Genomic DNA, 22678 nt, shown 5'->3' on the forward strand with positions numbered 1-22678 from the left:
GATCCAATCAAACTTAAAATTGCTAAAACTGAATTTGAATTTTTAGTTAAAACTGGTATATGCAGACCCTCAAATTCTCCTATTGCATCTCCACTTCATCTCGTTCCTAAAAAAGAACCAAATGATTGGAGACCTTGCGGAGACTATCGAAGACTTAATTTTATTACTACACCAGATCGGTATCCTTTACCACATATTCACGATTTAACAATTGATTTAAAAAACAAACAATTTTTTTCCAAAATTGATCTTGTGCGTGCTTACCACCAAATTCCAATGGCAGAAGAAGACATTCATAAAACTGCAATAACTACCCCTTTTGGAATGTTTGAATTCGTAAGAATGCCTTTCGGTTTACGAAACAGTGCTCAAACTTTCCAACGCTTTATTAATGAAGTATTTTCTGATTTCGATTTTGTATTTACATACATTGATGACATTCTTATTGCCAGTGATAATGAAGATCAACATATAAATCATTTAAAATCAGTTTTCAAAAGACTTGAAGAATATAATTTAAATATTAAACCTTCAAAATGTACTCTCGGTGTAAATAAATTAAATTTCTTAAGTTACGAAATTTCAGGCGAAGGTATTAAACCATCTTTAGATAGAATTGAAATCATAACAAATTTTGAAAAACCAATTTCTATAAATAAATTACAAAAATTTTTAGGTATGATAAATTACTATCACAGATATATTAAAATGTTAGCAACAGAACTTAGTCCTCTGCATGAAATGTTAACACATGCAATTAAAAACAAACTCAAACAATTAAATTGGACAAACGAAACCACAACAGCTTTCGAAAATGTTAAAAAACTTTTTGCCAAAAATACTTTACTTACACATTTCGACAAAAATGGTACTTTATCATTAGCAGTAGATGCATCAAATGTTGCTATTGGAGCAGTTCTTCAACAAACTAGCAATAATATACTAGAACCCTTAGCTTATTTTTCAAGAAAACTAACTACAACAGAAACTAAATATTCAACATTTGATCGTGAACTTTTGGCAATTTATAATTCAATTAAACATTTTAAACATTTTCTTGAAAGTAGAACTTTTACAATTTATACTGATCATAAACCTTTAATTCATGTTCTAAATTCTAAAGTAGATAGATCTCCTCGTCAACTACGTCATCTTGAATATATTGCTCAATTTACAAATGATATTCAATATATACGTGGAAAAGACAACATAGTTGCCGACACACTTTCCCGTATTCCAGAAATAAATGCAATTTCAACTCAAGATATAAATTTAGAAACTTTATATAAAGAACAGCAAACTGATACATTTTTACAAAAAACCATTTCTGATCCAAATTCTAAAAATAATTTAAAAGAAATTCATATTCCAATTATTAATTTAAACATATGGTGTGATGTTTCTCTACAACCTTTTCGACCTTATGTTCCACATTCTATGAGAAGAATTATATTTGACAAAATTCACTCATTATCTCATCCAAGTATAAGAACAACTAGAAAATTAATTCAAAATAAATATTATTGGCCTAACATGCGTAAAGAGATTAACGATTGGACTTCATCTTGCATCAATTGTCAAAAATCCAAAATTTCAAGACACACTAAATCTCCTATCCAAAAAATTCAAATACCATCAGGCCGTTTTGAACATATTCATATGGATATTGTTGGACCTCTTCCAGTTTCAAATGGAAATTGTTATATTTTAACAATTATTGACAGATTTTCACGTTGGCCTGAAGCTTATCCGCTTAAAGATATTTCAACAAATACTATAGTAAAAACTTTTATTCAAAATTATATACCACGATTTGGTATACCATTAAATATTACAGTAGATCAAGGTTCACAATTCACCTCAAAATTTTTTACAGAATTAACTAAACTTTTAGGTTCTCATAAAATTCATACATCTCCTTACCATCCCCAAGCAAATGGCATGATAGAGAGATTTCATCGAACTTTAAAAGCAGCAATTATAGCATCAAACGACTCGGTTCATTGGTCTGACATTTTACCATTCATTCTACTTGGTTTACGAACTTCTATTAAAGAAGATTTAAAATGTTCATCTGCTGAACTTGTTTATGGCCAAACACTTAGAATACCTGGTGAATTAATTATTTCAAATAGTAATAAAGAACATGATTTTTCTAATGACGCTCTTCATAAAATAAGAGAATATTTTTCACTTGTTCGTTCTAAAGTTTTTCATCATAACAAAGAAAATGTTTTCGTTCCTAAACAATTAGAAAATTGTGAGTATGTTTTTGTTAAAGTTCTTCGTAAATCTAATTTAGAATCACCTTATGAAGGACCTTTTAAAGTTATATCTAAGAAACATAAAACATTTACAATTCAATACAATAATACTATTAAAAATATTTCAATTGATTTACTTAAACCAGCAAACATACTTATTAACACTAATTTAAATACAAATACATTAAACAACAAAAAACAAAAAAAGGTTACATTTAATATTAATTAATAATTTGTTTGTTTCAAATTTTCTTGGAGGGGGAGTAAATATAGTGTTAACTACTTTGTACTCTTTACTTTAATTTTTAAAATAATTTTAATTGAGTTTTCGTGTTAACTTAAAATTTTGAATAACTTCAAAAAAAAGAAAATTCTAATTAGTTGGAAAATATCTAAACTCAAAAATAAACAAAATATAAATTTTTAAAAACAAAATCAAAATAAAAGATTTTTTAAATATCAACTTGAATGTTGATATAGACCCAACCTAATAATCTGGCTTATTTCTTTTTATATTTTTCAAATATTAAATTTTAACATATCTAATTTTCAAAGTGCCTCAAAAACATTTTTTCAATTAAAAAAAAAATTATTTTGCAATGACCTGGCAAAGTTTTAGACCCAGCCTAATAATCTGGCTTATTTCTTTTTATATTTTTCAAATATTAAATTTTAACATATCTAATTTTCAAAGTGCCTCAAAAACATTTTTTCAATTAAAAAATTATTTTGCAATGACCTGGCAAAGTTTTAGACCCAGCCTAATAATCTGGCTTATTTCTTTTTATATTTTTCAAATATTAAATTTTAACATATCTAATTTTCAAAGTGCCTCAAAAACATTTTTAGAATGCAAAAATTAATTTTTTTGTTAAATTCAATGGCAGTCTCAGCCCCACCACCCCTTAGCCAGTTCTGCATTTCTATACTTAGATACCATTAAAAAAGCATTGTACATAATTTTCATTGTGCCTCAAATACCTGTTCAAAAATGCTTACCAGCTCTTAGACTAATAGTTGATATTGCCGAACTGACTAACTAGCTAATTTTTATTTTATTTTTTTTTTGCGTATAAATCAACCGATATGCCTATTACTCATAGTCCAGATAGGGCTTCGGCCAGCGGAGGAGCCGATAGTATGAATAACACTATTTGCACTATATGTAGTGACAATTTTCTGACTAATGCGGAAAAGTCGAAACGGCATGCAAGCATAAGTTTCATTTATCGTGTATTAGTACCTGGTTAGGTAGCAACCAAACATGCCCAGTTTGTAGGCAAACATGCGCCCTCTCAGATCTTAAAACGACCGGAGATTCCAACAGTCGAGGAACGGGAGCAGTACCTCGAGAGCGACGAAATACACGTAGGCAGGGCCTAGAAAATCCTCAACCTCGAGTAACTTCTGCGAGCACTCACGTCGGTGGTCAATCGCAGAGTCCGAGAAATCCTCGTATGACCTCAGCGAATCATGTAGGTAGTGTCAATGAACGTAGAGTACAGGAAATTATTAGTCAGTCTTTGAGTGATTTCCGTAATGAAATAACTAGTACCATCACGAATGAAATGAAAACCTTGCTACATAATATCAGTTTAAATCGCGGTAGAACACCTTCCCCAGTCCAGCGTCGACATGAGGAAGCAGTCGAATGGCCGCGGGAAGTTCCTTACGAAGAAAGAAACTCCAGACGTATATTTACTAATCCACGAAGAACGGATTCGATCGGCATAGGTAATATTACTTTGGCAAACGAAAAAATGTCGAATGTTAGTAGAAATTGGCAAATAAGATTTAATGGTTTAACGGATAGTATGACGAAGGACCAGTTCATCTATCGTATCAATACCCTAACGTCTTTACATCTGAATGGTAATTTTGAGGTTTTATGTAAACATATACATTCCATATTCGATGGAAAAGCACTTAAATAGTTTTGGAGGTATAGGCAGCACGTAGATAATCTCGAATGGTTTGAGTTATGCGACGCTCTTCGCCGTCAGTTCAAAGATTACTCAACCGATTCAAAAATTCGAGATGAGATTAGGAGACGAAAGCAAAAACCGACAGAGTTATTTGACGAATTCTTTGATGCCGTAATGATGATGAGCGAACGCTTAAGATTTCAAATAAGTGAATCTGATCTTGTCGAAATTCTATTACGAAACCTGAAACCGGAATTGCGACATGAATTATTACATTTGGAAATAGAGGACATACACACGTTGCGTAAAGAAGTTCGAAAACACGAAAAGTTTTTCAGAGACTTACACGCGTCTGCGCCTCGGGCGAACCCAGTCCGCAAAAATCTTTATGAATTGGTACACAAGATCGCTGATACAAGTAATGTGAATGTAGAAATTGAAGAGGTAACGACCGATATCGATGCGTTAGCAATCAATTCCCTTAAATGTTGGAACTGTGAAGAAATTGGCCATCGGTATCATGACTGACTAAAGAGCAGGAGAGTTTTTTGTTATGGTTGCGGGGAAGTAACCACTTACAAACCGAATTGTGCTAAGTGTAACCAACCGTCGGAAAACAAGACGAGGGATGTTCGTCGGACATTGGACGGACGTCCATCGAACCCGCCTCGGAACTAAACCCATTATCAAATAAATCGATTGATAACATTCCACCTAAATTGTTGAAACGTAACGAAACACCTAGACTAGCGCCAAACGAGATGGAGATTCGAGGTCCTCATAACCTTGCAAAGCAATCCATACACCCACCATCTCGCTATCGACCTTACCATGTTAGGTTAGCCGACTATCAACGTGTTCGGGCAAGAATATTTTCAGATAATACTAGGAAATCCTTACAAAGTAGATCAGCGAGGCGTATGCATGACTATTAGCAGCTGAAGAGAAAGTTACGAAAAATGATTATTTCAGCCATCGTTTACAACGGGTCTGACATACGTCCGTATGCCAACCTAAATATTTTCGGAAAAGATTATCTGGCTCTATTGGACAGTGGAGCTAATAAGAGCTGTATAGGGTCAAATTTAGCCAAATCAATTATTGATGGTCGTAAGTACGGATATAGAAAAGTTTTAGGTAGCGTTAGGCCAGCAGATGGTAAGAAACAAAATATTGTAGGTTCTATTTCGATATTATTATCGTTTAACCACTGCGAGAAGGAGTTTGAATATTTGTTAGTGCCGAAAGTGGCGAATGAAGTAATATGTGGAATGGACTTTTGGCAAGCTTTTGGTTTAAAAGTGACACCAGAACCTAATATTAATACATTATCTTCTGAAGTAGATTTTGATGCACTGACGTCACCTCAGAGATCTCGTTTAGAAAATGTTCTAGCTGCCTTCCCATCATTCGAGAAAGAAGGGCTAGGATCAACTAAATTGATAGAGCATACTATAGATACCGGCACAGCCATCCCCAATAAACAGAGATATTACCCAATTTCTCTAGCAATGGAAAAAGTTCTTTCCCAAGAGATTGATAGGATGCTCGAGCTAGGAGTGATTGAAGAAGCTGAAGGTTCGCCCTGGTCTTCTCCAGGTGTGTTAGTGGTTAAGCCAGGTAAAGCTAGGTTTTGCTTAGACTCTAGAAAATTGAATGAAGTGACAGTCAAGGATGCGTATCCTTTGCCGAATATTGAAGGTCTACTTTCACGACTTCCGCCAGTGCGATGTATATCTAAAATTGATTTAAAAGATGCCTTTTGGCAAATAAGCCTCTCTCCAGAATCTCGCCCTAAAACAGCTTTCACGGTTCCCAGTCGTCCTTTATATCAGTTTAAGCGTATGCCTTTTGGGTTATGCAATGCTCCCCAAACCATGTGCCGACTAATGGATAAAGTGATTCCATACCACCTCAAATCTCATGTATTCGTCTACCTTGATGATCTGCTGATAATGTCGCAAACGTTTGAAGAACACCTTACTCATCTATTGGAAGTGGCCGCCCAACTAAGGAAGGCTGGTTTAACTATGAATGTTAGCAAAAGTAAATTTGGTCTCGACCGAGTGAAGTATTTAGGATTTATTGTTGGAAATGGATCGTTAGCAGTGGATGACGAGAAAGTTAAAGCTATTACGGATTATCCGATACCCAAAAATGTCCGCCCCATTAGACAATTCCTTGGTATGACAGGATGGTATCGTCGATTTATCGCCGATTATGCTAGCCTGACCTTTCCGTTGACCGAATTGCTCACTAAGAAACGTAAGTTTCAATGGAACTCGGATGCTCAACAAGCGTTTGATGCGATTAAAGTGAAACTTACGACAGCTCCTTTACTAATTCATCCCAACTACTCGAAGCTTTTGTAGTGCAATGCGATGCAAGCCAGTATGTGGTAGGGGCTCTGTTGGCACAGGCAGATGAAGAGGGAATTGAAAAACCAATAGCGTACATGTCTCATAAATTGAACAGAGCTCAGAGGAACTATACAGTGACTGAACTCGAGTGTTTAGCGGTGGTTTTAGCCATCAAAAAGTTTAGGCCATATATCGAAGGGCATGAATTTAAGGTCGTTACAGATCATGCCAGTCTTAAGTGGCTTATGCACCAAAAAGATTTGAACGGAAGGTTAGCGAGGTGGGCACTGAAGTTGCAAGGATTTAATTTCTTGATAGAGCATCGTAAAGGTAGAGAAAATAAAGTGACAGATACATTGTCGAGGGTCTACGATGGCGAAGACGCAGAAATCGCCGAGATAGAACAAGGAACTATGGTAGAAATTGATTTAGAGTCAGAGTATTTCGATTCGGATGAATATAAAGCGCTAAGGGAAAAATCTCTAGCCAGCTCAATTCCAGATTATAAGATAATAGATAAATATATTTACTATCGGTCTTCATTTGAAAATGAGCATAATGAAAACGATGATGTCTGGAAGCTATTCGTACGAAGGGAATTGCGAAAAAGTGTGATATATGCCGCTCATAACACGCCCACGTCTGCACATGGGGGAATAGCGAAAACCATTGAACGTGTACGAAGGAATTTATATTGGCCTGGAATAGTTACGGATATACGCAATTATGTAATGACATGTGATTTGTGCAAAACATCTAAGACACCGACTTATATATTAAGACCGTCCATGGGTGAACTTATTGAAACTGACCGGCCATTTCAACGCCTATATGTTGACTTAATTGGACCTTTTCCTAGATCCAAAGCGGGGAATATTGGAGTATTTATTATCTTGGACCATTTCTCAAAATTTACTTTTCTAAAACCTGTGAAGAAATTCAATGCAAATCTCCTTATTCAGTACCTTAAGGAAAATATTTTCGATTGTTTTGGTGTACCAGAAACTATTGTTTCCGATAACGGCACCCAGTTCACCTGCAAAGAGTTTACAAACTTTTTGAAAAACCGTGGTATCAGTCATGTGAGGACAGCAGTTTATTCACCACAGTATAATGCATCTGAGCGTGTTAACCGTGCTATAAATGAGGCGCTAAGATCCTTTATTAGAAAAGATCAAAGAGATTGGGATAAGTACATAAGCAGTATAAATTGCTCTCTGAGGAACAGTTTACATCATACAATCGGAAACGCACCATATTACATAGTTTTTGGCCAACACATGATCACCCACGGTGGAGACTATAAGTTACTGAAGAATTTAGGTTTATTGGCGGAAGGCAGTGTTAAACTTTTAAGGGAAGATCAGTTTGCCGTAATCCGTGAATGCATCAAAAATAAAATTAAGGCAGCTCACGATAAGAATACACGCACGTATAACTTGCGATCACGTATGAGAGAATTTCAGCCTGGTCAAGAAGTGATACGTCGAAATTTCGCACAAAGCAATTTAGTAAAACATTTTAATGCTAAATTAGCTCCTAGGGGTATTAAAGCCAGAGTAATAAAGAGGATAGGAAACGCATATTACGAGCTGGAAGACATTGACGGCAATCATAAAGGAAGATATCACGCAAAAGATATTTGGCAATAACAATAAGAACCATGGATATACGGTCAAACGGATCAGATGCTGGTGCTTACACATACATATTTTCAAATGTAACTTCCGCATATCATCGTTGCATTTGTCTGGGGTGAGGGAGTTTATGATGATGACCAGATAATTTACCACTGGGAAATTCGAGTATCGATCCGCTCATTACCATATCCCATAAGACGGGATGATAACACAACATCCACTATGTATGTACCACGCATACCTACTTATATATGCTAAGCCAAGCTCAACCGTAATATCAGGTGATATAGATCCAATCTAATTTTAATCCCAAGATCGGGATTAGTCCCGATATTTAGGAATTCTGTTTTTCTTTCAACAGTTTAGCTCTCAAAGTTTCGTACATTTTATTTGAAAAATGTAATTACAATACTATAATATGATCATTATATTCATTTTTTTTTATTTTAATTTGCTTATCGCCGGAACCATTGAAGATGACGCTATCTCAGCGAAAAGCTCGAACGTGTCTTAAGTCAAAAATATATAAGAATTTGTTGGTCATATTCTTCAAAGCTCAGCTGCAACAGCCCGTCTTCAACCAGCAAGCGAAGCAGGGCTAATTTCATCTCAACTGATAGGCAAATCAAGGATTTCCGGGACTTAGGATTTTCGGGATTGGAGTCCCTACCGCAGCCTATTCAGACGTCGAATTTCATATGTTCTTTATGCTTTTTTTTTTGTCTTCGCTCGTACAAAAAAAAGAGTGGATTAGCAAAGGCTTAAAATGCAGATCAGGTAACCAATTTTAACGGCTTATTGATCATCCGATTATCCCGTTGATCTAGTATGATATGAGGAGGCTATAGCTAACAAAAGGGTAGAGCGCGATGAGTCGTTTTGGAAAAAGGCAGTTTTTCGATGATGTTGATTGAGGATGGTCGTGTCTGCGGCTAGAGCCAAATATAAAGTATGTCGCGGTATATCAGTTGCGCTGTATTAAGGCATATTTGAATATTGAATTTTCAAAAAAAAAAAAAAATCTGTTTTTTGAGTTGAAAAATGCTCCATAGTTGAAAGAGCTAAAGAGTTTCAAAAATCGTTAAGAACTGCGAAAAAAAGGGAGAAATTAAAATTGTGCAGTGTTTCAAAAGAAAAAAACAAAAACAAAAAAGATGTAGTCCCAAGTGTTTTGTTGGAAACAAAAAAAAAATTTGAAAATTCGTAGCGAAAAATAATATTCATTAAAACTTCCAAATTTTCAAAAACGTTTTCGAAAGAATGCCAAAAACTGGAAAAGAATTAAAAATCGTGATTATATGTTGGACAGGTTGTTTAATTTACTGAATTCTAAAATCTCTCATAAAAATTTCGATTTACAAAAAAATTTATAAGACGAAAATTATACAGATTATACGAATTTCAAATTTCGCAAAAAAGTCGAAACGACGAGAATGCTTTAAAAAAAACTTGAATAAAAATTTCAATTCTTATACCTAGAAAAAAAAACTGTTAGAAAACCTACAAAAATTAAAACGTTTCGAAAAAGTCCGAAAATTCGAATTTTTGCTAAATAAACCACAAAAGAGAAGGGGTGAAATTACTAAGGATGTTAAAAATATAGAAGGACTGTTACGTCATATAATTATCACCGTAAAATAAATACAATTAATTTTCGCAAGTGAAAAAATAATTTGCTTTTTTTACGATTATGAATTTAATTTTAAATGAATAAACAAATAAATAGGAATTTAAAACGAAATCTACGTTCCATCATCTCCTATATGCCACAAATAGTTGCATAGTGCTGTGCAGCCAAATCAAAATAAAATCCTGTTCCACGCGCGTCGTTGCAGCTTCATTATGAGCAGAGGATTCAGGCCCAGTTCCCGTTCCCGAGAAACCTTCCGAAGGCGGATTAGTGTAGATTAGGTTATCTAAAATAAGTTAGAAAGGGTGATCGGTAGGAAAAAAGAAAAAATAAAAAAATTCTATTTCTACAAATAAATTGGAATTAGAAATATTTTTGGCTATGTTCAAATACGCATAGAATTTTGTTTTTATACTTATTTTTCTTTATGACAAAAAAAATTAATTAAAATTTTTCAATATTGTTAACCTTTTATTTTTTTGTCGTAATTATCATTTTCCGAATGTCTTTTAATGGAATCACTTTATAGTTAAAAGCACAACAGCAAGAAACTTTAAACTAAATAATTTCATTCAAACATGTACATATGTGTAAACAAAGTCATCAAACCTCGTTTTACCATTTTGATGGCCTCAGAAGGCTTAAACTCTAGCTTGTTGTTATCTGAACAGCAAATTTTTGCCACATTTGGTTGAAGCATACAAATGGTTACATATACTCCCTTTGATTATATCAAATTGGTTTTTGTTGGTGTTTTTTTTTTCTGTCGCGCATCAAACATATATTCGCTAAATTTTACCAACAGCAACATCATAAACGCAACGCAACATCGAACCTCATCGACGTCGCTGGGCCCATCGTCGCATCGATGCAGCAGATGATAATGTAAGTATTTAGTTACAATTAAATGCATATATTCTTTTTATATAGCTTTTGTTGTTTTTTTGTTGCTCCTTACCTATGTAAATATACCTAATTGAATTGAAACTTTTATTTTTTTGTTTAAAGGTACATATACATAGGTGGAAGTAATTATAATTACGTAATTTAGAAATTCTTTTTTTTTTATTTGATTCTTATCCTGAGTTAAAAGTTAGGAAACCGATTTCAACGGGTTGGATAATTTTTTTAAACGTTTGTTTAGAGTGGAAAACAAAACTTGGCTTAAGGATTTCGAAAAGATATAAATTTAATTAATAAAATAAGAAAAAAATAAATGATACCTTATCCTTGTAAGTTATTATTGAGGTTAAGAGAGAAAAAAAGAGGGAAAGAATTCTCTATTAGGTTAGTTGTAATCACAATTAGATGTAAAGTTTTACTATTATGAAATTATTCAAGTTTTTGTATACAATTTCCAAAATGAATTGCTGAGTTGCCTCTATTTAATGACGAAATGTAGGGTTAGATCAAGGTAAACTGAGTAAGTATGATATTGGGTTAATGAACAAAAATTTACGTAATTCATTAAAAGGTTGGGTGGGTAAAGACAGTGTAGACGTATCCCATGATGATAGGTATACAATTGTGTACGAGGCTGCGGTAATTTTTTTTATTTCGCTGGTTTTCTTTTGTTTTGTTGAATTATCCCTCTCTGCATACATTTAAATTTTTAGTAACGCTTTCGTTGTAAGTACCGAGGCAAGCCCACCCCTTTTCCCTGAGCTAAGTTGTAGCATAGCAAGGTATGCAGACCCGCCTCGAATACAAGCACCTACCCTAATCCCTGAATATTTTTCTAAGCAGCTGAATTTAGGAGAAAGTTCGTTACAACTTTACTTTTCAATTGTCTACCTAGTCCAAAATAGCTTTTATTGGCAAGAGTGTCTCTTCGTTGGATTTCAGAGCTGATGTTATTGTTAGTGTTGATGCTGGTTCGCAAATAAACGAAGCCTTTCACTATTCCGAAATTATGACTACCAACAGTAGCATGGTTGCCAATGCGCATATGCGCTGAATTTTTGCTCGATGACAGCAGGTACTTCCTTTTGTCCGCATTCACCGTCAAACCCATGTTTACCGCTTCTTCTTCTAGTTTGGAGTAAGCAGAACTATCGGCGCGGGTGTTTAGGCCGATGATATCAATGCCATCAGCATATGCCAGCAATTGCACGCTGTTGTAGAATATTGTTGCAGAACGGTTAAGTTCTGCAGTTAGTATAATTTTATCCATCATCAAATTAAAAAATCGTACGTTAGGGGTCACCCTGTCTGAAACCTCGTTTAGTTTCGAATGGCTAGGAGAGGTCCTTCCCAATTCTGACTGAGTTGATGGTGGTAATTTCCGGAAACAAACTAGTTCTGTACCTAGAATATGTATATTTCGCGTTCTATAGCGAAAGGGAGTAAATTTCCATGCTTTAGATCAATGGTCGCCAAAATTCAAATTGTGGCTGTGTGAGTAAAATTAAAATCATCTTATTGGTAGTGGTTTAGTTCAGTGATGATAATCATGGTACATTTTTTGGTACATTTCGCTTCCCGAAAGTAAAGTAAAGTAAATATTGACATATTTGGAACATTTTTGTAAGATACAGCACTACACTTGAAGTCATTTGCAAAGCAACTCTGAATGTACAAAAAAAAATTTTAAATTTTCAAAGAAAATATATAGTTTAGTTGTTTTGTTACCGAGCACAATTTGCCATTTGCAATTGGGATCATTTAGACATGCTTATGAAAAATAGCATAACTGATTCTAAAATTGTAAACAAATTTTGCATCAATAGAATTAAAGCACAGAAAATAATAACTCAAATAACAGGGCCAGAAAATTATAAATCCATAATTGCATTTTATCAGAAGAATTATTACTTTTTAATAGTAGATGAAACGACTGATATATGTGTTAACCTGGGTCGATTTGTGTGGACGAAATTTAACCGATATCGCGCCATCGATTTTCCAATAGGATTTGGGCTCAGAAAAAAAATTATTTTCGAGCCTGCGAAAAAAAAAATGGCGAAAGGGTAAATTTTTCGACCAAAACACTCCCCAAAACCAAAAAAATATTTTTTTTTTCAAAAAACTTTTGTAAAAACGTTGGCGATAACAGTTTTTTGGGTTTTGGGGAATGTTTTGGTCGAAAAATTTACCCTTTCGCCATTTTTTTTTCGCAAGCTCGAAATTTATTTTTTTAATATGCGTAGTGGAACTTTTTTTCCTGAACCCAAATCTTATCGAAAAATCGATAGAGCGATATCGGTTAATAAATCGACCCAGTCTAATATGTATATCAAAAAATTTGGTTGCGATTCGAATTTTTGATAAAAAGTGCATTGATAGATTTTTAGAATTGATACGTTTGACCGATAGTAGCACGGAGGGTATTTTTAATGCCATTATTAAATCTTTGAAAGACCATTCAATACCACTTGAAAAACTAATTGGCTTCACTGCCGACAATTGCTCGGTTATGATGGTAGCAAAAAGCGGAGTGCAAGCAAGCCTGAAGCAAGTTGTTTCAAATCTGCATGTTAATGGATATGTTTGTCACATTTTAAATGTAGTTTCAATGTCCGCTTGTGATGTTTTTCCCAACAAAATTGGTAATTTTTTAATAGACTTAAACTATAATTTTTGTAACAGCCCCCTTAGGAGGGCAAACTTTCAGAGTTTTCAACAACATTTCGGTACAGAAATGCATATTATACTAAAGTACGGCCCCACGAAGTGGCTTTCTAGACAAGCAATCATAGATAGAATTCTTGAGCAATGGAATGCCCTCAAGTATTATTTAAATCTTTACGTATTTGAAAATAGAAGCAGTAATCAAAATATTAATCTTATATCTGAAAATTTTCAAAGTCCTATTTAAAAAGTATATTTTACATTTCTTTCTTATATTTTAAATGAAATAAATAATGTGAATATAGAAATGCAGTCTGAAGATGTTCGCATACATTTACTTATTATCAAATTAAAAATTTTATAAAAAAATCTTATTTAGACTCCAGTCCTATTTGGATGTTAAATATTGATTCAGACGAAAATCACTTAACCCCAGATGAAGTTTACTGCGGTGTTAATGTAGATATTATTCTATCAAACAACCTTTTCGAAAAAGATGACGTACACATATTTGAGAGCTGTGCTAAACAATTTTATATACAATTTTGTAGTACTTTATTAAAGAAAATAAATTTTAATGCTAAAACTTGTTGTGGGCTGCAAAGCTTTCACCAAAAAGTATTTTAAGCGGTGAAACAAATAGTATTGTGCCTTTAGTTATGGACTTGTTTCCGAAATCTGAATTTGATGAAATGGAGAAAATTAATTCTGAATTGAAAGCTTTAGCAGAGAATGAGAGCCTTAAAAAATCCAATCATTTAAATATATGCAGCTTTTGGGAAGAATTAAGATCAGTTAAAAATTAATTGAATGCGCAAAGGATATTTTCTATACAAAATTTAAACAAAACTAAGTGTAGAAATAGACTTTAAATAAACACAGTTTCGAATTTAATAGTAACTAATGACTTGCTGAAATCAGCTAACAGTATTTGTCATAATATAGATTCGAAAAAAAGCATTTTGTCAACTGAGGTATTTAAAGAACTCAAAGAAGAAGGACTGTTAATGTAGTGATTGAAACATGAGTTATTAGTATAGAAGTAGGCGACAATTTGTCAACTTTTATACCTGAATCTAAATCTTTTGTACCTAAAATATTTTTATGAAATGTTTTTGCATTGAATGTAGCTGCTATTTTTATTTAATATTAATTTTATATTCCTTACTGGTACTCAATAAAGAAATGTTTTTATATATGTAGATAATTGTACGCTTCTTTTATTATTTTTACTGGAAAACTGTTTCTTCATAAGTCATATTTCCCTGTAATAAATACTACCTCTAATTTGTGTTAGAAAGTTTCTTGACTAAAAACAGTTTTGGGATAAAGGAGCAGAATATAACTCTAGTGTGGTTCAAATTCGCATCCGAAGACTTTTGGTACATTTTTGGATGATTTGGTACATTTTTTTTCCTCGTTTGGTACAAAATTAAAAAATCCATTTATCATCCCTGGTTTAGTTGTTAATGAAACATCAATGAGGTAGAGCTTATGCACGCATGTTTGTTAACACATAAAAAGTAATTCGTAAATATGCCATATAAATACTACTTTATTGTTTGAGTCTAAGGAAAAATTTAAAAATAAATTGTTAACATGAAACCTTTAAAACATTCTGCGCATGAGCGTTTGTTTGCAAAATATCTTTTCCCAATTGCGAAAATAAACATAAGCCCGATGTTGCTACTCTGCTTGTTCAGCGACAACTAATATGCCAACCTGATAAAACCGCATTGCGTTTCTTAGCGCACGCAAACAACCGGCGTTTTTTGCCCTAACCCAAATAAGCATGCGTTGCGACAGTGTGCAAACGTCAAATATAAATGTCACGCAGAACAAAAATTGGAAAACGAGTTAGGTTTTCACGCAGCAAATTCAATTTGGGTTGCTCTCATACAAGTTGTATGTGCATGAGACATTTTTGACAGAAAATGACTTGCGTGCGTTTATATTAGGTTGGCATGTAAATACAAGTTAAGAAGAAAGAGAATAATAATACGTGTGAAGTGGCCCCAATAACTATTCAACTAAATGGTGGCCATTGCTTTAAGCGGCAATTACCCACCGACGTGTGCCGTACGTACGGACGTTTGTCGTACGAAACACGTTTGACCGAACCCTCAAGCCCGTAGGAAACAATATGTGCGTCTGTGTACATGTACGTAACAACTTTTTGTGTGGATTGTTTACAGATAAGCACTGTTGCCATTGACCATTTTGCATGAATGCTTATGGAAACATCAACTTTTTCCAATTTAATTTTTGATGTTGTAAAAGGCTGGAATTAATATTAAATAAATATAAATATATTACGTATTTATAATCTGCACTTTTACATAATTATTTCGAATTATTTTCACAATTTTTCAAACTTTAATTAGGTGTTTTTGCATAAAACTGCAAACGGTCAAAAATTAGCGCACAAAAGTTTTCTAGGCAACTCTGTCTAGTGAGAGAGCGATCAGCTGATATGTTCTTACGGACGTACGGGCGTTGCACGTCGGTGAGTTTTCGTTTACATTGCACACTCATAAGATAGGTCGTGTTAGCTGGCACGTTTTTGGTATGTACGTTCGTGAGTAAAGCGGCAATTACCCACTGATGTGTGTAACGTACGTATACGTATGCCGTACGTACACACATTTGAGCGAAATTTATGCCCGTAGTGGCAATGCAGAAATCAGCTGTTTCCTTTTATTTACATTTGACAAGAGAAATTTGCGTTGAACAAGTTTTGCTAAAAACTAAGATAAATTGTGAAAATGGACAGTGAAAACAAACAAATTAGTGATTTATTTTTGGATTTGTGTGAGCTGTACAAATTGTACGAAGAGTACAAAAATAGTAACAAAAGGCAAAGGCGATATGCTGTGCGTCCCATCAATCAAAATTGGGCCACAAGTGGTTACCAACTTCAAGTGTTTCGCCAAATAAAAACTTTGAACCCTGCGGAGGTCTTTTCTCATACAAGAATGACCCCTGTTGTGTTTAAATTACTTTTAAATTTGGTCAGCAGTTCCCTGCGGAAACCAAAGCAAAGGATTGATCCCGAAGAAAGACTTTCTTTGGTATTGCTGTAATTATATTATCACTTTAATGTGTGACTGAATGTTTATATTTATTTCATATTGAATGTAAAGATATTTGTCACAAGGAGTATCTATTCAGAACATTGCCTGGAGCTACAAACTTGGTAAAACAACAGTGCGCAATATTATATTGGAGACCTGTGAAGTGATCTGGCGACTTCTTGACCAGTCTACGTTAGTGAACCTACAGAGTCACAGTACAAGGACATTGCTAAGGATTTCTTCAATATGTGGAACTTACCAAACTGTGTTGGTGCAGTTGATGGCAAGCATATTGCTATCAAATGTCCGGCCAGTTCAGGTTCTCTGTATTTTAATTATAAGACGTTTTTTAGTATTGTCCTGATGGCGACTTGCGAAGCGAAATATACCTTCACTGCAGTGAGCATCGGAAGCTATGGCAGTCAAAGTGACGGAGGTAATAGCTGTTATATAATTTATAATATGTGAAAACATACATATCAATGTACATACATTTTAAGTGCTTATTTATAAATTTCTCTTTCTTATAGGAATTTTCCAACTTTCACCCTTTCGACAGTCATTAATGCAAGACACTCTCCCACTTCCGCCCTCCGCACCACTATCAAGACAATCGTTTGAGCCTTTCCCTCACTATTTCGTAGGCGATGCTGCATTTCCACTAAGACCCAATTTGATGCGGCCATACCCTGGCTCCAATTTAACCAGATCCAAGCGCATATTTAATTACCGGCTTTCAAGGGGTCGAAGGGTAATAGAGAACGCATTTGGAATAGCAGCGGCACGGTAGAGAATACTGCGAACAACAATTGAATGTGCCCCTGAAAATTGTGAAAAAATAGTTTTGGCATGCCTTGCCTTACATAATTTTATCATGCTGAATTATCAAAGCCGCTGGTATTGCCCAGAAAATTACGTTGACAGATTTGAAGGCAATTTAATGCTGGAAGGAGAATGGCGCCGCGAAATAGAAAGTCAGCGCTCTTTACCACCACTCCGATCTGCAGTACGTAGAGGTCCTGCTAATGCATTTAGCCTCCGTGATCGGCTTGCAGAGTATTTCGTAAATGAGGGAGCTGTGCCATTCCAAGATGCCATCGACCTAGCCAAAAGTGGCCCATATGTATAAGTGTACTGGTACTGGTACTCTGAATGTCCAACCTCAAATGTTTCTGGAATTAGTTCATATGTTTTAAGTGATATAATCCATTTAAGGTTTTTCTAAAGTCAGAGAAAATAAATAAAAGAAAAGCAATAACTTTAATAGTTTCCACTGTTACTTTCGCGTTCGTAGCTGTAAATTTGAAGCCATATTAGTATAAGCAAAATCTAAACCGTTTACTTATCGTTTCTTTTAGGTTATAATCTGAAGAAAAAAATAGATTTATAAAATGGAACAAAAATTCGATTATAATATTCATTAATTTTATTATTGACTTATAAAACGTGGTAAAAATAAATGTATAACAATCACTTATAAATAATAAATTTAGTCTTATAAAACTAAACAAAAATGCATGTAAAAAAATCACTTATCAATAAAAAATTCAGACTTATAAAACGAGACACAAATTCATTTATAACAATCACTTATAATTAATAAATTCAGAGTTATAAAACGAGGCAAAAATTCATAGATATAATGATCACTTATAAATAGAAAATTCAGACTTGTAAAACTAAACAAAAATTCAAGTATAAATACAAATTAAAAAAATATAAAAGTAAAAAAACTTAATATTTATTCTTTCATTCATTACTCGGAAGAAAAGGTAGGTACAAAACTGTTCCAGTTCCAGCTGCACCTGGAATGCCACCTCCATAATCCGTTGCATTGCTTGGGACTGTTTCGCAGGTGTCATTTGCGAGACCATTGATGTAATCATTTTTCCAAATGAATCCACACCTGGATTGCCTGTTTCTTCCACTCGGAGGCACTTTTGTTTGAAGAGTTCAATAGCTTCACATATTCTGTTGGCAACGTCAGCATTATTCCCGCGCTTACTCGTAGTAGACTTCGAGTTTGTGGGATTGCCTGAGATGGCGAAGAATCTTGTCCGTCCTGTAGTGGTGGAGATGACGACGACGTCGACAAATCTAACAACTGAGGGCTAAAGGGCGTGTTAAAGTGCTGGGATGGGGAAATAATGGGCATAACTCCGGCGCCGGAGGCATATGGCGCTGTCCCAACAATTTCCGGTGATGATGGTGAAGGTATGGATTCAACTACCGTAGCAGAATTAGATGGTACAGGTGATAGAATTGGTGGTGATATGAGAGGCTGGGACACGGCAGATGACTGCGTGGCAATTCGTGGTTCCAGACACACGTTTTGCGAAGAACGTACCCTACAATAAATATATGTTTGTAGATAAGACAACATAAGTATCTTTATATAAAATTTATGTTCTACTTACGGTCGGGGAACAACGTGATTTTTTAAAAAACCCAACGAATCTAGCAGGTACCATTGTCGGTGGTACTGTGCCCGACGCTGCTGTAGACTTCCGTAGTTCCCGGCCATACCTGTCACGGTGGCATGCCCACCTATGCATGCACGTATCACCTGAAAAGAAATTGAAAATAATTAATTTTAGTATCATTTTATGGTAATATTCTAGAGCAAGGGTCGACTGCTAAAACATGTCCAAATATGTCGGGAGTGGTATCAAAGGACGCGTTTTGAATTACAGTTGCAAGTTTTCATGTGGCTGCTGCGTTTTTCATCATTTTGTTGAAAACGCGTTTTTTTTATTGGACGTGTTTGGGCAGTCCACCCCTGTCCTCGAATATTACCAATTATATCACTGAACTAACTAAAACAACTTGTACTCACCACTTGAATTCATCTGCTGGCCAATGTGCTCCCATATCGTGGCCTTCCTTCCAGCTAATTATGGTCTTATCAAAAAGCTCGGGATGCGCTTCCACCAATAAAATTAGCACTTCATCATTCATTTTGATCAATGACCGAAATAAAATGTGCACAAAAAGAACTAGTGTAAAAATTATTTTAAAATGCCGGCGCTTGTTTGTTTGTTTATATTTGACACAATGTTGCCATTGACCTGTTTGAATGCATGCTTATGGAAACATCAACTTTTCTATTTTAATTTTTGATATTGTAAAAGGCTGGAATTAATATTAAATAAGTGTAAATAGATTACCTATTTATAATCTGAACTTTTACATAATTATTTCGAATTATTTCCACAATTTTTATATCTTTCATGAAAATGAAATGGTATATTAATTTCGTCACGAAACCGAAAATTGTAAGTCCTTAAAGGAAAATAGATAGACCCACCATTAAGTATACCGAAATAATCAGGTTGAAGAGCTGGGTTGATTTAGCCATGTCCGTCTGTCCGTCTGTCCGTCTGTCTGTTTGTATGCAAACTAGTCCCTCAATTTTTGAGATATCTTGATAAAATTTGGTGAGCGGGTGTATTTGGGTGTCCGATTAGACATTTGTCGGAACCGACCGGATCGGACCACTAAAGCATATATCCTCCATACAACCGAATTTTCAGAAAAAGAGGATTTTTGTAATATCTTACCCAATTTAACAGACTGAAGCTTCAAACTTCACCATATACTTTCGTATATTGCACGTATTGTTGCCTGAAAAAATTGATGAGATCGGTCGTATATATAGTATATATCCCCCACAACCGATTGTTCAGATAAGGAACTTTTCGTAATTACTGCCCTATTTTAAGAGCTAGAGGCTTCAAATTTCGACGAATGCTTGTTGTCTGAAAAAATCATAAAGATCGGTGGTATATGTAGTATATATATGGTGGTATATATAGTATATATATATATATATACATATTCGCAAATTTTAGCCCCATTTTAACAGCTAGAAGCTTCAAATTGTACAGAATACTTACGTATATAGCATATATTGTTGTCTGAAAAAATCATAGAGATCGGTTGTATATATAGTATATATCTCATACAACCGATTGTTCAGATAAGAAACTTTTCGCAATTTCTACCCCATTTTAACAGCTATAAGCTTCAAATTTCACCAATTGCTTACGTATATAGCATATATTGTTGTCTGAAAAAATCATAGAGATCGGTTGTATATATAGTATATATCTCATACAACCGTTTGTTCAGATAAGAAACTTTTCGCAATTTCTACCCCATTTTAACAGCTATAAGCTTCAACTTTCACCGATTGCTTACGTATATAGTATATATTGTTGTCTGAAAAATTCATGGAGATCGGTTGTATATATAGTATATATCTCATACAACCGATTGTTCAGATAAGAAACTTTTCGCAATTTCTACCCCATTTTAACAGCTATAAGCTTCAAATTTCACCGATTGCTTACGTATATAGCATATATTGTTGTCTGAAAAAATCATAGAGATCGGTTGTATATATAGTATATATCTCATACCACCGTTTGTTCAGATAAGAAACTTTTCGCAATTTCTACCCCATTTTGACAGCTATAAGCTTCAAATTTCACCGATTGCTTACGTATATAGTATGTATTGTTGTGTCAAAAAATCATAGAGATCGGTGATATATATAATATATATATGATGGTATAAATAGTATATATATATAGTATATATATTTTTTTTTTGCGATTTCGGCCTCATTTTAACAGCTATAAGCTTCAAATTTCACCAAATGCTTACGTGTATAGCATATATTGATGTCTGAAAAAATCATTGAGATCGGTGGTATACATAGTATATATCTCATACAACCGATTGTTCAGATAAGAAACTTTGCGCAATTTCTGCCCCGTTTTAACAGCTAGAAGCTTCAAATTTCACAAAATGCTTACGTATATAGCATATATTGTTGTCTGAAAAAATCATAGAGATCGGTGGTATATATAGTATATACTTCATATAAACTCTCATTTTTGCCCCTTTTTTACGGCTAGAAGCTTCAAAATTCATCAAATTTCATCAAATAGTTACGTTTACGTCATATATTTTTGAAAGACGTGATTCGTAGTCATAGTTTTTACATGCAGACCACAAAAAACGTGAAGCTTTGCATCCTCACACAGATTACCTACCTATTTTTTATTTTATATTTATCTTAAAAATCGTTTAGATATGTTCAAATTTCACCAAATGCTTACGTGTATAGCATATATTGTTGTCTGAGAAAATCATAGATACCGGTGGTATATATAGTATATATCTCATACAACCGATTGTTCAGATAAGAAACTGTGCGCAATTTCTGCCCCTTTTTAACAGCTAGACGCTTCAAATTTCACCATATGCTTACGTATATAGCATATATTGTTGTCTGAAAAAATCATAGAGATCGGTGGTATATATATTATATACCCCATATAAACTCTAATTTTTGCCCCCTTTTTACGGCTAGAAGCTTCAAAATTCATCAAATTTCATCAAATAGTTACGTTTACGTCATATATTGTTGAAATACGTGATTCGTAGTCATAGTTTTTACACGCAGACCACAAAAAACCTGAAACTTTGAATCCTCACACAAAGTACCTACCTGTTTTTTATTTTATATTTATCTTAAAAATCGTTAAGGTATGTAGATCTGTTCACTATATATTTCTTATCTTATACATCCGATTATTCGGAGATTACGAGCGGGATAAGATTATTGTTCAGCCCCATTCATGAAAGGTATGAAGTCTTCGGCACAACCGAAGACAGTCCCATTTTTACTTGTTCAAACTTTAATTAGGTGTTTTTGCATAAAAACTGCAAAAGGTCAAAAATTTGGGGGCAAAAGTTTACTAGTCAACTCTGTCTTGTGAGAGAGCGATCAGCTGACACGTTCTTATGGAAAAAATCAAAATTGTTTTGATTTCTACGTTCCGGGCTACGTACGTACGGGCACGTCGGTGAGCTTTCGTTTACATTGCACACTCATAAGATAGGTCGTGTCAGCTGAAACGTTTTTTCTACGTGCGTTCGTGAGTAATTGCCGCTTAACTGCCGCATTAGATTAGAGGCCAGCGGCAGTCAAGCGACAAGCTTAAAGTCAAAGGGTAAGCAATATGAGCAGCGGTGGGCATCACTACTTTTACGCGGTTACCAAATTGAGAATGTGTTAGTATACACGAACGCGTAGCGAGTACGAAAGCAAAATTAATTACTTATTTAGTTTGGTTTCATTCAGTATTGCCAGGTGATGAAAAAAAGAGGCTCGATTGGAAAAAAAAGTTTAGAAAAGGCTACAT

The 22678-nt window shown here is 34.3% G+C and overlaps 1 pseudogene; it reads left to right on the forward strand.

Moving 5' to 3' along the window:
* Window positions 1-16364: 16364 nt before the first annotated feature.
* On the forward strand, window positions 16365-17592 carry LOC137238427 (uncharacterized; annotated as a pseudogene).
* Window positions 17593-22678: the final 5086 nt, after the last annotated feature.

The sequence above is a fragment of the Eurosta solidaginis genome, chromosome 1 (genome assembly GCF_040869045.1).
Source record: "Eurosta solidaginis isolate ZX-2024a chromosome 1, ASM4086904v1, whole genome shotgun sequence".
NCBI classification, from domain to species: Eukaryota; Metazoa; Arthropoda; class Insecta; order Diptera; family Tephritidae; genus Eurosta; species Eurosta solidaginis.